General features: G+C 37.5%; 1 protein-coding gene across 9 annotated transcripts in view; it reads left to right on the top strand.

Moving 5' to 3' along the window:
• The window catches only part of ADGRL2 (adhesion G protein-coupled receptor L2), a 376,824-nt gene that overhangs the window by 222,456 nt on the left and 136,913 nt on the right, over positions 1-17,455 (top strand). The window contains exon 1 of one of the 9 annotated variants that reach the window (XM_057374934.1): positions 9,585-9,617. The exons of the other annotated variants lie outside the window; for them this stretch is intronic. The gene's annotated coding sequence lies outside the window, so the exon portion shown is untranslated. Of the gene's footprint in view, positions 1-9,584; positions 9,618-17,455 lie in introns of those variants that run through there. 9 annotated transcript variants of the gene reach the window in all.

Here is a 17,455-nt window from a genome sequence, read left to right as displayed (position 1 = left end):
GGCCGCCCCCCCGCGCCCTGCGGAGGGACCTGCGGCAGCATCGCCGGTCCCAACGCCCCCGCCCGCCGCCGGTGGCCGCTCCGCCGCGGGGGCTGCGGGCCGGGGTCCGCCCGCCGAACAGGCCCGGTGCTCCGCGCCGCGCCCCGCGCAAAGTTGCATCCGTTCGCCAAATAATTACCTGTTGCGGGTTTATTTGTGTAACTCTGCCGAGYGCCCGGCTCCCAGCCCGTGCGAGGTGGGGGGTGGCTGTGGGAAGAGGAATAAATTACCCTTTGTCGGCTATGGGGTGAGAGCAACTTTTTTTTTCTTTTCCTTTTTTTATTTTTTTTTCTTTTTATTTCTATTTATTTTCACATGTAGAAATCTGGGGCCATCTGGAGACAGAAAACAGTGTGTCATGAGGCACCGTTGCTGTGTCTGGCTCTAAAAATAACATCTTGTTGTTAGTCTGCGCCGGCCCTGCTGGGATTTGAGCGCGGTTTGTCAGAAAGTAAAGAGCTCTGCTGGTGCTCAGGTGTGTTTTCTTTGCCCAGAAATGCCCCTGTGCGCGACGGAAGGAATCCTGCGGAACAAATGTTCTGCTGTTTGGCTTCCTCAGACGCCCCGGCTCCCTCCTTTTGTTGCTTGCCACGAAAAGAGGTGCCATTTCGCATCATTCTGCAGAAATTGTTTGAATTAATGCAAGTGTGAATTCTTACCGTTTGAAGGAGGGTATTAGCATATCAAAGGTTTCTTAGCTCCGGCTCAATTGAGAAAACTTCAGCTTGTCTTCCATTTGCTTCCAAGAAGAGGCCCAAAGGGCAGTGGGAATTGTAAAGGGGTAAAATGGGGAGGTGGATTTGGGTTATGTTTCTGAACTTCTGCTGTTTTGCAATTATGTGGGTGAAAAACAAGGTCCCTCCGCTGCAGAGCCCTTGCGAGCGCTCGCACAATTACACTCTATTGATTAATGGTTTGTTCCGAGGAAAAAAAGTGACCTTTTATGACAGGCACTGTGGCGTGGTTTCTGATGCCTCCTCTCCGGGAGGGGGATTTAGAAAGCCCTTTCTGCCGCGCTCATGCTCTGGGTATGGCCTACACGTTACTGCGTGGAGGGTTGAATGGGGAAGACCTTCTAATTACTTCAGAAAACAAATGAAATCTTGTAATAAAAGACCTCTCGGTTCCAGGCCTTTGAAACGAATATGCTTCCCTCCTTAATGGGTGGGTAGGCTGGAATAATAGATATTTTTATGGAGAGTTTTAAAAGAAGTTTTGATCACCACCGGCCACATGCTTCCATTTCCTTTTCATTATAGAAAAAGTGAAAATGAGTAATTCTTGTAATCTCATTTAATCAGTGATACTGTGTTTACTCAGATAACCTAATTTGTGGTTAGTATTACCCTATAATAAATAACTTGAAACCAGCTATGGCAGGAGCGTTGTTTTGGTGCCTGTGTAGAACATTTATCGCATTGCAAGTTGTTTTACGAGACTAGRTGTTCATAGTTTTTTATTCTTTTGTTACTATTTCCTTGAGTCTGAAAGGGGATGTGGCCTGGCCTACCCTTTTATTACCTTTGCAAATCAATATTCATAATCCAGCAACCCAAAAGCCAAGCAAAATCCAGTTATTCATCAGTAAGTTGGGACCTWTTCCAGGGACCAGATGTTTCTTGGGAACTGTATTCTGGTTTATATCTCAGGCAAAAAAAGAACTACCTATGCTTTCCTTGCCTATTGCTTCTTTGCAAACATTTTACTTGAATGCTTTAGATACTAAAACGCATATTTTGTGTTTTTTAAAAGTTGGTTTTAAGTCCTTAACATGTAACATTTGGTCTGTTGTTTGGGAGTTTTTGTTTGTTTGTTTTATAAATTTCTTTTTTTCTGGTTCACCATTTAGGGGGTGTTTCTTTTACTGCCCTGAAAGTGACATGCCTTTAGAGCAGGATATCTTCACTCAGGCTTCAATTTCCTTTCACGTAATGAAGGAACTGAGTATATATGATATATCTTGATGAAAACCACTGTGGCTGATCAAGTAATTTATAGAGATTTCTGTGATTCCTAGATGGACGTGTCTATTTGGGCATTTTGTAAATAGATGTATTTAGTGGTCCTAAAATTACATAATTACTTTCAGGTAATATCCATCAGTTTATTTACCTAATGTCTTCAGCTGTCTGAAGTAGTACCTTTTGGTGGTGTAAAAGGAACATATTGATGTAATTGCCATTATCACACTTAAGTTGCTGTTAACTAGTCTGCTTTGAATGCAGAGTGCTATAAAGAAAGCGCATTATCCTTTCAGCCATTAAGGATAATCTAAAAATTGTCTTGAAAATGTTGCACTTYGGTTTATGTGACGGCAACCCCAAATTCAACAAATCTCTAAAGGTAAAAAAAGTAGTAAAAAGGATATTTTCAACATTCAGATGACAAAATTGGACCACTTAGAGAAAAATTAATGTGCTGCAGCAGCACTTCAGCTGCCATTTTCAATCACTGTGGGTTACTATGTGTTGGCAACAGTAAAAAAGCGTAGACGTTCTGATAGCTCAGGGAGCTGGTAGTTTGGGGGAATCAGGATGTTGAATCATGTGGGGTAGAACAAACCAATTACTTCAGGTTTTGACTTGAGAATTTCCAGTAAACATTTTTTTTCTCCTGGCTTTTGGCTCCCCTGCTCATTAATAGACCAACATCAAAGCAGCCAACCAAACTTCCAAATGTTATAAAAACTAATGTAAAGATACGGATCTCACATGTAGTCTTGCAAGTCTTAATTTAAAACAAGCAGTTGGAGTTTTTATTGCTGCAATTTTCACAATCAGCAGAGACATTAACACCAGGCTTCTGGGTGTTTCCCTCCTTAAAATGAGCAAGAGGAAAGCTTTAAAAAAAACAAAGTTTGCTTAGTTAGTTCTTATTTGGTCACTTCAGAAGGTTTCTCAATGTTTTATTTATCTCTTACCACTTTTAATGCGTAAARTCAGGAAAGGGGGTTACTCAGGAATCCTAGTTTCTAGTAAGGAAGCACCTTATTAAAATTTAAATAAGGAAGGTTATATATTCTTAGGAGTTTGTAGTCTCTATGGTTAATAGTATGTAATAATATGGTTGGTTTTATTCTTGAAATGTGATATGTGGACATGACATTTTGATTAATAGATATTTTTAAATGAGAATACTTGTGATGAAGAAAATTTGCAACAGTTTTGAATTACAGGTTTTTTTTTAAAAGTCCATAATTTGCATTTAAGGGTTTTGGAGAAAGAAATCTCTAGGAGAAATATTGATCTTTAGGAGAAATATTTATCAAAGTTTTATTTGAAATACATTTCTGTAGAGTGTGTCATAAAYTCATGTAAGTCATCATAACCGCACAGTAGAAAGAATTGACGTCTAGAGAGCACAGAAACACAATCGTAAGTTTTTACTGAAATTTGGACTAAAAGTTTTTGTCTTTCCAAGCCCTTGCTCATCCTGTGTCCACCTAAAATGTTGACATACCTAAGAAAATACTGGTACCTTACAGTAGGGCTCCTGCCATGCCCWATAACAATGACAAATAACCTACCAGTAACACTTTATATCAAAAAATGCTCTATGATTCCTCTGCATTTCCATGAAGGAATATCTGTGGATGACTGATTACATAGGAACTGGAAGTAACAATTAGTGATTTTCACCTAGTCAGCTSCAAGTAAAGAAGTTAAACTACAATCTGGTGTGTAATGGAAATCATATCCATGCACAGGCAGACRAGCAGTCAGTTATGCACCAAGATACTTCAGAGCACAGGCTAGTGAAATTTATAGTCAGTCATGTTACTTGGAGATGTCATGTTAAACAGTCTCTTTCAAAGCATTTTTTAGTATTGATGTTTGTGATGTACAAAAGTGATTTGAAATTGCAAGAAAATCACCTTTTTAAGTATTTATGTGCAGCTTTTAAACTTAAAAGCTGTCTATTATTTTAAAAAACCCTCAGTTTGAAACAAGTAAAAAATTTAAACCATCTCGGTTGTAATTGGATGTCAAGAAAACTGGAAAAACAACAACCTATTTTAAGGCCATTCTCAATACTCKTAACAATCTTGTTTAATATTTAAATAGTTTTCAGAGATAGCTGCATTTTGTTTCCAACAGTTTTTAAAATGAAAGTAGCAGGTGGCTGTGGAATATTGGTAACTTGTGATTTCATTTGAATAGATACCTAGTGTAGAWAATACTTCCAGTCTTTATTTAGCAAATGTGGTTCTTTTTAGCATTCTTCATTTAAAAGGTGAAAGATGACAGGCKTAAAGCCCTCTTCAATAGATAATTTTCTATGAGTTCATGTTTCTTTCAGCTTGTAATATACGAGATGTGTTTCTACAGCATAAACTGGGAAGATTGTGTCGCTTTCTATCAGCAATTCAGTTATAGAAATACASTTGCTTAGTGAGTGCTATGGTCTGATAGCATTCTCTAGATGCAAACTGATAGTTAACTAGAAATTGATTGCAAAAGGAGGAAGGAAAGAAGTCTTCAAATTCAGAATCGTAGCATCTCCAGGTTATGGATTGTTTCATTAAATGGGGTATTTTATGGGTTTTAAAAGAATAYGTAATATACATATGTCATGAATTCTTTCTTTTTGATTTTCATGAGGTGCTCTAAYGATTCAACCAACTCAAGCTTGCCATTTACCCAAATTATTTAGAAAGGCGTGATAGTAAAAAGCACTGCAGTCTGACTGAAGCGAGCACAATGCTCAACACCTGCAGGTAGAGTGCAGTCTCTAGCAAAATGCTGCTGATTGTTACTCTGGCACAAAACAAGCTTAAATACAGTTAGCTTAATTACGGCAAAAATCCTTTTTTATGAGTAAGATACCCCATGTTTGGGGAATGTTTTGTATGTGTTGTCTGCTAAGTAAAATCCCATCACACTTGTATGCGTTTGTTCAATTATCAGAGCAGCTAAGAGGAGGAAAAAAAATCAATTTACTCTGAAAAGCACCAGAAATAAGATTACCTTGGCTAGTAGGAACTTGCCAGCACTGTCTAAATTGCTTAATATTATCAAATGTTGCCATTTTTCATCTTCAGTAAGAAGGATATTGACTATTCTATGTATCCAGGTCTGCTGTTTGTCTATTTCTTTATAAGGTATAAGCATGTCTTATTTTTATTCCTACAATAGCAGTTACAGATAAATCAGAGGGTCTAACAATAACTTTATAAAATAGATGGAATAATACYATTCACTGGAGAAATAGTATTTACTTGAGATAAGTGATAACAACTAGTTTTTTCACTTGTTGTTCTCGTAACAGACAAATGTAAATACCTTAGCAGACATTTCAGAGTGAAAGGCGAGAGATAAAATGTAATTACTTTTCAGGGTGGCTCTGACGATGCCCATGTTCTTGTCTGTAACACAAGAAAAAAATCTTTGCACATCACCTCAGAATATGAAGGCCGTTGTTACTTCTGAATATAAAAATATGTTCTGATTTTTAATGTTGACCTCAGCATTCATCTATAGCTCTTCTGTGTAAGCTGGAATCCTTATAGCCATAAATTCTTGTCGCTGTTATCCAACCGAGCATTTAATAGAGCACCTAATGGACTCTGCTCCTGTATTTTTCTTGAATGCATAGCATCTTGCTTCATTCAGTCACCAAAACTAACTTTGCTACAAGGACAGGCAACACGACAAGTTAGAATCAATGGACCATTTGTAGGTCACAAAGTCAGTTTACTGGAATTTCAGAGGAAACTGGTTGAAAAGAGAGGACAAATGTCACTTTGAATAGAGATGTTTAAATCAGACTTCTGCCTTAGGGTAAAATTTAGGTCTGTTGTAGCCTAGATGTAATGTCTCCCTCTACAGAGCACAGCATTAATCATGGCTTGACAAGTGATCATGGGCTGAGAAAAATAGGGCCTGTCTTGGTTGTGTGGTTATTTTTTTTTTCTAATCTTAATCTCTTAGGAGCACATTATAAACACTAACATTTACACAAAAAGATTTAAGTATCAATGTCTGTGTTTCTGTACTGAGAGTAGCTAGCTTCAGAGAAAATTTAGTTAGAGCTAATAGGAAGCTACTTGTGTTTCTTACGWAGATGCGGTATTAGGAATATTTTCCTTTTAATGTAATGCTGGGKTTTTTTTGTCATAAGAGATTTATCTTATGCCATTTCCTCATACAAATTGGTAGAGTTTCGGTCTGCCTGTTTTGTCTCTTGGTGCTCTAAATAACTCTGAAATCTTCTTTCTTTAACATTGTTTTACAATGTGTTTATCAGCCAAGGAAAGATGCTTCCTTTTGCAAAACAGGCAATATAGAGAAAAGGGGCAGTAGTTTTTCTAAAAGGTAACACAGATGAGTGGCTTTTTTACTATGTTTATATGTTAATGATATGTTATTTGCCTGCAATGGGCTACGAAAGCTGAAATGAAATAACATGAATGGTGTTATTTAAGATCCTGAGTTTTGTTACTATACCAATAGAAGTATATTTAATGCTTAAATAAGGAATGTCTTGTTTGATAGATAGGTGTGGGGATGCTCATACCTTTTATGGTAAAGAAGGGAATTTTCGTAATTCTTGGACTTCTTTGCTGCTTCCTGTGGTGGAGACRGTGGGAGCAGCCAAGCACTGGGTGTGCACCACTGCTGGAGAGGTGCAGCTCCTTCATGTACGGTCACATCTGTGTCTGCAACTGTTGGAAAAACAGATAATATCAGCAAAGTAGCAGCAAAACAATTTATCACTGGAGAAATATGCTTTAAAAATTAGAGTGTGTCTGTTTATCCAGTTGCCTGTGGTTGTGATAAAATCCCCAATCTCTCGTTTATGCTGGGCTGCTGCTTTCCTTTGTGCCCTCTGTTGGTATTTTCCCATCAGTCGGCACCTCACACCGATTATTGCTCTGAATCCAGATGACAGAATAATAACGCCGATTACTGTTAAAAGTTGTTTCTGGCAGCTGGGGAGGGGATGACCGACCTTGTTCCTGACTTATCAGACTTGCTTTGCTGTTGATGGGCTCGGGTGTGTGTGGAGAGAGCGCCTTACTGTGAAATCAGTGCTGCAGTGGTGGAGAGTGATCACATGCCAGAAGCAGACTTTAATTCACTTTTCTATATATTCTCTTGCAGTATCACATTTGTAATTTTTTACAGCATAGCAGTCGACGCYGGGGTGAGCAGGGTTCAGAAACAATTCCCTCGCATTAGGCAGTGTTGCTTCTAAATAAAGTGATGTTTTAAGAAAATATTTCTGAGAACAAGTTCTGCTGTCGACTCTGCATTTCTCTGGCAAATTCCCGGTGCCTGTGTTGATGGTAGGCAGAATTCTTTTCWTCTGATCCAGGCATCCTTTCATTACACTATTACACTATTTTTTAGACTTTTTCTGTGTGAAGTGACCAATTTGGAAAAACCTGCTTTCCCAGAATGAGTAATGATTGCATCCTCATTTTGAACAAAATGAGYGTTCTGCAGAAGACCAATTCATAACTATTTTGTTGGCAGTGTCTCCAGCAGCTTTTATTTACTTCAGTCTAATAAGGATTTCTTAAACCCAGGCYGTTGATTGGTGAGGCTGATTCTTGTGTAAATCAGTATAAAGTGCTTAAAGGAGAGAAAGTGCCTCAGCAGTGGTGTATTCCTGGYTGAGCTTCAGTGCCAGGAAAGTGGGTTGAGGCTGGGAGTTGTTTTGAAGAGGGAGGGGAGGTGCAGGCTGACACAATTTGAAATAGAGAAGAAATCCTTTTGCCCTTCAGGCAGTAATCTTACCCGTGCTTGAATAGAGCATCCTCTCTCCAAGAAGTTGTTGGCTTTTTTTCTTTTTTCCCTACTTTCTTTATTTCCTTGTTCTTTCCCTCATTTGAACAGTTGTATAATAGTATCTCATAGTAACTGGTTGATGATCCAACTATTAAAGGTATTCCATCAGCAAAGAAGAGCTCTGTCTGCAGCAGTCTCATCATCTTGAAGTGAACACCCAAAATTTGTCTTATATTTATCCTATGTAATAGCTATGGCCATACTGGAATACCAGGTGTACTCCCCCTCTTAAAAGCTGATACTGAAACCTTGAGAGGGGTTATAGTTTGTAGTTTATTTTCCCAGTGAAAATAAAGCTGACACAGGGCATATGTAACTTTATGCCCAATTCATATGCGTTTATTTATGAGTGTTCTTCCTAAGTCTAAGGGCACTACTTGCAGAAAGTGAGATTTGGCTCTCTACGAGAAACAAAACCACAGTCATACGTTCATTCTGTCTGTGTTAGAAGAGAAATTAATGTTGCCTGATGGCTTCCCAGTTTTTTGTGTGTGCGCTAAAGGTTAGATAGGATGAAGGCTTAATTACGATGTACTTAATATTTATAGCTTCATTCATGGAAGCTTTATACCATTTGCTTTGAAGGGATTTTTATCTGGAAAGCTCATGCAACTGCGGCAAACAATCTTGAGTCATTTTAAGGTAAGGGTAATGTCTTTTGGAAGAAAAACAGTTTACTTCCAGTTGGATGAAAACTACATTGTTATTTCATGATTTGATTTAAATTGATAGGGACTTTTTTATTTTTWAAATTTAATTTTCAAGATAACTTACCATTCAGTTCAATTGCATTTTAAACTTCGGTGGAGTGCAAGTGTAATTGTATCCAAAAGTGACATTAGGTTTTTCCTCCCAGCAGTAAATAGAATGAGGGATGCTGCTCTTTGGTTGGTTTTCATTTGGAGAAATGCATCAGTTAGGATGAATTTGTTTTGCTGTTTGGGGTGGTACTTCATTTTTGTTTAGTTCCAGATAAGCAGAGCAATTCTATTTATTTTCATTCTTTTTTTTYCYTYYYYTTTTTYYYYYCYTTTTTTTTTTCTTTTTCTGCACTGAAAGCATTTAGGTGACTGGAAAAAGAAATTTGTGTGTCTTGACATAGCAAAGACTAAAGCTGAATGTTTAACCTTTCCAAGGAGACAAGAAGATACACAGAGCTGGGAAAAAAAAAGAGGAGAATGTTTTCTGTGTTACCTTCTTACATGGAATAACATTGGAGAAGCATTTCTGGGGGAGTTGCTTTAAAATGATGACTGATTATTTGGTTTCCTATGCCGGCTGTTGCCCACATTTTTCACATATTTTTGCTCATTCTTATTATTACCTGCAGAGGGAGCTTGTATATGAGATAATCAGAGTAATCAAGGCATTCAGGGCTGAATTGTTTCCAGTAAGTACAATTTCATTTCACAGTTCCTTCTCTGTTATGCAGAGCAGAAAGGCTCTGCAAGACAGCTTTTAAAAAAGCTGTCCATCAGTAGCAGTGAGTCACAGTGGGCAAAGATTTGAAAACATCAGAAAGCACAAGCTGACTTAAAAAATACTTCATATTTCAAAGAAATGCATTTTTATCAAAGGTCTAAAAAGGAGCAGAGGAAAACAATTCTTGCTGGTCGAGGTGCAAGAGGACAGTTTTGGTATTCTGCATGACAGGAAGCAGATTTTTGTTGCATAAACTGTCTTCTCAGATTCTGAAAATGTCATGTCAGCATGAGAGAGACAGCAGAGTACTTTCAGGTCTTCGACACATCTCGTGCAGAGTGTGTGGTAGCCAAAAAGCAGTAGGTAAGTATTTTCTATTTATGCAAGCAGTGCTATGAATCATAATCAAAGCGACTGCTGATGCAAGGCTAACTCTTAATTTTGCTTTTTCTCTATTTAAAATATAAAAAAGTGAATGAGTTTCTTCCAAATGTAATTGATGAACTGATGCAGTCGGGGACTGAGGCAGGCAAACAGTTGTAAGGATTTCTGTCTTAAGCTTTAATAAATACTGACAACAAAGAGCAAGGAATGTCTTCRAGTTTATTTGTAAATTATAACTTAAAAACTAGCTTGAAGAACCAGAATTTGTATTTTAAGTAGTGATTTTTCTTTAATTTAGCACAGTGAAAGAAATAATCTGGTGTATTGCAGGCTTTATAATTTGTATTGTAATTAGCTGGAGGATGAAAGTGTGTGATCCTTCAAAAAGTTAAGACTTCAGAGAAGAAAATAATTCATATATAATACTGTTTCACTTGTTGAGCAAGGGCATAATAGATGGTACTTAGATGAGTTCTACACTATTAATCTCTGGAAAATGGTGGCAGTCATTTTACTTTAAAATATTTCAGTAAATTTAAAGATGATTTGCTATGATATTGTTAAGAAATAAAGCAGTGTGTATGCACATTCCACAAAACGGAAACACCTCTTGGTAACATGCTCTCCTGTAATAAATCTGTGGCATAAATTAGTTCAAGAGATGATTTTTTTGTTGTTGTTTGTATTTTGTTTAGTTTTGTTAAACTCACAGAACTTTAAACTTAGTGTATGCTCACCCTAATGTGGTCTAAGGGTTTTAGTTTGGATTCTCTTTTTAAACACCAGGAAAGGTTTACCATATCTGAAGAGTAGTARCTCAGTGTCAATTTATTATTTATATTGTCTAATCCTTCCTAATGTGAAAAGTCAGCTTGTTATTGTAACACCAAATGGCCCTCTAAGTAGGGAAACAGTTAAGTAGATCTCCTGTAATAGGTTGTTGTCTAATAAAGAGATTTATGGTATTGGCAAGGGCTATTGTATAGGTATTACCCTCTCACAGCATGATCATGTATTATCTTAACAACTCGGTGCCACATTTATGTTGAGCATTTTCATAACAGGGTAAGAATATTAGCCACAGCAATTACACCCCAATAGGATTATAATGGTAAGATTTACAGAAAATATATAAATTATGTCTTTCATAGAGATTTTGATAGGTGCTTGGAGTTGAAAAATTATATCATCCTTTTTGCATGGGAAAATGCTGGTGTGTTAGTCATGATGAAGAAAGAGAGGTTTGTTAATTTAATCTTGTTGAGGCATTGCGGAGAGGCAATGGACATAATCTTTCTTTACACAGYCTGTCTTTTTCTTTCCTGGTGAGGTAGGGATGTTTCAGAAGTTCCACTCAGTGGAGGTTGCCGTGCAATATGAAAATCAAGATGAGTCTGTAACTTTAGTTCCGTTGTGAGGATAACGCAGCTGGGGTTAGGATATATTTTTAACAGCCTTGTATTTTGAAGGTAGAAAAATGGTAATTTACATGCTACATTGGAAGAGCCTACTTGAATAAAATCATGTAATTTTTTTGTTTTAGCTGTAGTGTAACACGTTTTCTCTTTCACTAGTGCCAGACTTTTATGGTGATAAGTAACTTAGATAATTTTTTTAATTACTGCAAGCAACAAAAGTGACAATAATGTCATACTTGTACAATTTTCATGTAAGTGACATTCAAGCTGTTCCTTAATTCTTAAAATTTTCCATCTGTTTTTTAAAAAAACAAAAAAGTGAGACATTAATACTTACTAGCTTGGCAGAAGCAATGTTCCAGTCAYATTTAATAAAACTAAATGATGTTTTGTCAATAAAAAATGCTTATGGGGACTAATTGAACAAAGTACATTAGGTTATATAGTCATTTATGAATAACTGTGTCGAGTAGCACAGCAGTGTGCATGGTAGTGTGATGAAACAGCCACATGTTTTAAGATGGTACCTTGAGCTGTAATTCAGAAAATACTGAAATAATGASTATTTAAGCAAACAAAATACCTTTCTTTCCCTGATTTCATGTACCAAAGTTATAATAAGGTMATTCCAAATTAGGTAAATTGATAGATGGCAATTTTTACTATGTAAGAAACTTCCAGTACTTGTTCCATACATTGTAGGTGTGCAGTGGTAGTACTGGTTAAATTTATAAGACATGACATTTTCTGGATGCTTTGGATTAATTCTGTGTCTAGGAGTTGTTATAGAAAGATTCTGTACCCATCTGTTTTAAATTGTTCTTGATTATCAGAGGAGAGATGTACATGTTTCTTTTGACATGAAATATTCTCATATTTTCTCCGTCTGAAAATGAGCCAGTAATAGTTGCACACAGACTTAAACGTGTTTTTTTTGTGGATTACTGGAAAATAATGGGTACCTCAAAACTGCTTTAAATAAGTATTCAAAACTTCATTATTTTTGTAATCATGGTAGCAACATATGGCTACTTCTGTGACCAGTAACTCATACATGTTGTATCTGTATGRTGCAAAATTCTGGAACTTTGTCTTTAGTTTTGTGCTCAGAAGAAGAATAACATTTTCTATTTTAGACAAACTCCTGTAGGTTCTTAGGTTGGCTTCACATTTCATTCATTTTGAACTGTGGAAGGCGATCGTATCTTTTGTCTGTAAGTAAAAAGGAGGCACAAAAGGATGAATGTTACCCCCAGTGAATGTGGAGCTCCAGCCGRTTTAAGAGCGTGAACTGTGACTGCATTGTTGAGGGCAGCGCTTGGCTTGTTATACCCAAGCTAAGAACAAGCCAGTACTTAGAAAAAAAGGGTGCTTTAAAAAAAAATGCATTAAAATTCAGTAAGGGGTAAAGCATTTTGTCCATGCATTAATATTGCATGTATTTATAGTAMATTTTAAAAGTAATAAAATAGATTGCAGTGGGTTTGCTTTACATGTATATATCCTTTAAAAAAGTTGTCTACTGTTTTAGAATACAATTTCTACATTTGAAAGAGGAAAATAGATGCAGAAATATTCCTGCCACATTGTTAGCCTTATRTGCTCTCCTGAAACATACTCAGAATATATATATTTAACTATGAGATAGATGAACCATTTTTCTTTTTGTGCAAATGCCATAATGAATGGCCTCTTAAAATCGGTATTCTTCTGTTTGCAAGACAACAAATCAAAGCACAAATCCACATTGTAGTCATTTTACTTGTAGCGTGCATTAGAAATGAAGCCACACTAAGTCATACTTAACTGCCCACAGACAACTAACCCTGAAGAAGGGGCAAGTCTTCCTCTTCTTCTGTCTTTTTTATTATTATTTATACTTCTTTGTCTGTTTGGAACAGCCGTGCTGTTATGACTAATAAAGCTTTTGTATTTGGCAAATGGGATGCAAGTAATCAGCAGTTCTTGGCTCGTGACTGAAAAATCTGCCGAGCAGAGCGCATAAAACYGATATAACCCTTCAAGTATACCTGTGAATAAAATTCTTCCTTATGCTTCTGTCACCTGGACAGAGTTCATATATCCTTCCTACATCTGCACTTCTAATGGTATTATTTCTGATTACAGTGATTTTTGGACAGTGGCATGATGAGCAAGTACTGCTTATGAAGAGATTTTAATTTAAAAAAMCAAATATAACAATATAGTGGCAAACAATGAAGTCAGCATCTTTCCCTTATCTATCTAATTAACAACCAATTGAAAATTGCGGTTTATTCTAATTATATTTAGCTTAATTTCCCCCAGCATGTGMTATATCGCTAAGATTCTGTAGTTGGTACATTTCCTAGTTTTTACGTATTTTCCACAGAAAATCACTCAGTATATGAAACAATTATTTAAAACAAATCTTTTTGTTTAATACAATTTTACATATTTAAAAAAAAATTATCCAAGTCCTAATGTTAATTGAATCAGATTGAAAGAAATGAAAATTTTTTAGTAGATCTGCTGGAAGATTCCCAGTATCTCTATATTTTAAACAGATACATAATAAGCAATGCACCAAATAAACCAGGAGTATTAACAGATTATTATAACTAATTGATAAGGTTTATGAAAAATATGTGGGACARTGAGAAAATTTGCTGCTGTTTCAGTGCTGTGGTTATGCAGTTTGCACAACTGTATTCACAACCTCTGCACAGCTAAGAGATGAGATTAATATATCCTTAAGTACTTAATTACAGCCGTTAGTCAAGTTATCTAAAAGAAAACTGTTYATGTCTTGTGCATATATGAAATATTGGCTGCTGCTCTACTAACTGGGCAGATATGCTCAGTGGGATTTTATTGGGGCTCACAGATGGTATAAAGAAGTAGTTCATGGTATCGAACTCTTTAACATTCACTCAAGTTCATCTGACCATTGAACAAGTTGTGTTTTTGCTGCAGTGTTGGTGAAACACTGAATGCCAGTGTACACAAGACATTTTCATGCCTTTCCACCCTTCTTAAAAAAAATWWAAAAAAAGGAACAAWTTTTTTAGTGTAGGCTCATAGCTCTCTGGTGGCTTGGGCTGTTGTCATCCTGGATGCAGTGGTGGTCTCTGCCGTGGCTGCCCCTTGGGTCTGGGGCAGCATGAGTCCTTCTGTCCTGCAGGTCCAAATTCTTGGCTYTATTCTCTCAGTTGCTTCATGATAAAACGAAGGTGTAATTAGGAGTAATTTAGCTAATCATCATGAACTGGAGGTGGTCCCATCTGCCCTTCCCCCTGAAAACCTGTCTGCGAAACATAAGTGTGATCATTGTGCGARTGAAGGGGGAGCTTTGTGTGTGCTGTCTGCAGATGAAGATCCTTGGAAACCAGGTTTGTCCTTTTTCTGTTATTCACAGTCAAAAAGTCAAAATCTCCATTTTAATGAAGACATTTCAAGGAACAGACGGGCTGAGAAAGATATTGTATTTCTTTACATGCTCCTTCCTCTTAAACATGGAAGAACCCTTAGGCTATAAATTACAGTGTTTTACCCTGTGTAGTTGATCTTAGGCTGCCCAGTTGCCGTGAGGAGTTAAAGTTTAAAAAACAAAATGTAAATGGCTTGACCGCTTCATGTTTTTCAGTCTGTGGTTATCTTTTGTCCCCCTCACGTCCTGTTTTTGTCAATATTTTCCTTTCACCTAAGAACTATAGCAAGTGGGAGGAAAAGTAACTTGAAAGAATGTAGTTATGCCAGAGATGCATTTTCATGTGGGAACCTTTATAATGCCTTCATGTAAATGCCATTCACTATGGAAACAGTAAGAGCACTTACGAGCAGAAAGGTTTATCCTGTGCTCCATGGGAAGCAGTGATTTACTTATCTCCCTTCCCGGAAAGGGCGCACACGTGTGCTGGGGCTGGGGGAGGCTTTGGCCACGCTCCCTGTCCAGGGCTGGGGGCCATGGTCGGGGTGCTCTGGGAACCTTGTGGGAGCATCTCAAGCAATGGCGTGTCTGGAGCCGGTCTGGTTTTAGGAATGTGTAGGAAATGGAGCCACCTCAGTCAATAGGTGTATTTTGCATTTTTAATTTTGCCTGATAGAATGCTGTTTTCTTTTTCTTTCCTTAAGTCATCAGGTTCTCAGGGGTTCAGTCCTAGTGAGTGTGTATTTCTGGGGGGATCCTCTCTCGGAGAAGCAGAGTGCTCTTGGGCAGCAGCTGGGGTGACAGGCGATTCTAGTAGTTTTGCTGGCTGGATTCCAGAATGTTTCCTAGAGCCCATTTTCCTTTAACCTGGAGGTAGACGACATGTAGACATTTTTATTTCAAAAGCTTTCATATTTGTAAGCTTTGTTGAKGAGTCTTGTAAAATTTAAAATTGTTTTGCAGTGTTTGTTACTATCCCTACCACATTCTTAAAAATTAATCGTATTCTTGAATAGTGTTTCCCAATCAACTTGAATTATTGATGTTTTGGTCCTTAGTGGAAGAGCAGTGGTACTTTTCTTCCCATACCACGGCCTATTCAACCCCAGTTTAATGAGCTGTACTTCAGTACCTGTAATAGAATAACAGTGCACACAAAAAAAAAAAAAAAAATCAAAATTATGGCTTATTGAATAGGGCTAAAAATGAAAAGTGAGTAATGCACTTGTGTGTAAGTTCAGATTTTAGGAAATGGGTGCTCTGTATGTGTTGAAGCAGTCGGTACTTATTGTTTGGAGGTAAGGGCCATTGCAAAATAAATAACTTCCTAGACAGAAATTCAAGATTTAGCAGCATATTTAAATATTTGAAAGTAGTTAGATTAATGTATTTTTAGTTTTAGCTATCTTAAGATATTAACGATTGTGTTTTTTATAAATATTTTCAAAAGTAAATTAAATAATAACAAAGTTTTACCAATAGTAAATAWATATCGGCTCATGAATGCGTATATAATTAAGTACTCATATATCTGGGTCTTTTTTAAAATGCTACTTATTTAAAAATAAGAAGTGTCCAGTTTGTCTTGTGATAAAATTGTGAGATTAGGAAAAAAAATGTGTGTCCAGAGTCATGGATAAAGATTGCTTCCAGCCAGGAAGAGCCTTTTTTCCTTCATTCTGCTCTCAGCCAGCTGGACTGTACAGCTACATGTTCTAGTTGGTAAATAACAAGACTGTGGAAAAGCTAAAAAATGGTATTTATTTAGCTGTTCTAAAATAATACTGTCACAGTGAATTTGTTTTTCATTTTGGAGATAAGAATCATTGGGGTGAAATTTCTAGCTGTTGAAAACTTACACTGAGCTTGCTGCAAGCTCTTGTATTGTACCCCRTGGTACTCTTGGACTAGATATTTTTAGTTTTAAAGGTCTATAAAGCTGCTATTTTTAGGTCAAAAATGTCAAATCGCCTTTTGACTGAAGAGATATTAAAATAAGACTGAGTAACTTTTGGAGAGTATGCTGATAACCAGGCAGTGTCAGGTGAAGTGTTCTGTCATGCCTCTGTCGCTTGTTACATATCTGAGAAAGATGGACTTTAGGTTGACTTGTTTTTCTCCTTTCAATTTTCATCTCTATTATTCATCCTCCTGCCTTTCTTTTTTTCTTCCAGAAATAAAATATTAGTTCAGCCCAATATTGACCCATAAGGAAGCTGCACACTTATTACTGTCACAACTGCTTCTGGATTTGATTTTTAAGCAAACAAATAGAAAAAAAATCCCAGAGTGGGAAATAGATGTGTTGAAATTGTGGTCAGCTTTTTTAAAATTAATATTATTACTATGATGGCATTATGAAATCATCCGCCACTTACAGAATATTGCTATGGCACTGTGAAATCATCAGTCATTTATAGAAAATGATTACTTGCAGCATAGCAAATGTTTTGAAATAATTGTGTGCAGGTAGAGATGCAGATGTGCATCTTATTGCACGTGTGTGCTGGTCCCTCGTGTAGCATCGGGTGCCCATGGTCTCGTTCTCTGTCTCCACTCCATTCATTACTGCTTTGACTCATTGTCCGGACAGTTTTGTGCGTTCTGATGTGGATTGCTGTGCTTTTCATATGGATCCCAAAGCAAACAGTTGCGTTCCGTGTAGCTTGCAGTTGTGTCCTTGAGAGGAGTAAGTTCTGTACATTGGGCAGTGGGAGCGTGGCGGCTGCTCCTGGATGCTGGCAGTCCGCTTGTAGGAAATCAAATGAGCTCAGGTATTTGGTGCGAGCCCGTTTCTCCCATTTCCGTGCGGTGATCCCCACTGACCCGCATTYCCTCGCTGCAGGCTCCCCGCTGCCGTGTCCTTTCCCGGCCCGGCTCCGCGGGCAGTGCGCTGCTCTCCGGCGGGTGAGCTGTGCCGGCTGCCGGCCCCGGCCCTTCCCCTTCCCATCTGCTCGCTGCCTTCTCCGCCCTACCCACGGGCTTTCCCG

Source organism: Malurus melanocephalus, unplaced genomic scaffold, assembly GCF_030028575.1.
Source record: "Malurus melanocephalus ecotype Western Australia unplaced genomic scaffold, MMel_1.1 scaffold_8, whole genome shotgun sequence".
NCBI classification, from domain to species: domain Eukaryota; kingdom Metazoa; phylum Chordata; class Aves; order Passeriformes; family Maluridae; genus Malurus; species Malurus melanocephalus.
Note: the sequence above shows the minus strand (reverse complement) of the source record. Positions and strands in the feature narration are given on the sequence as shown.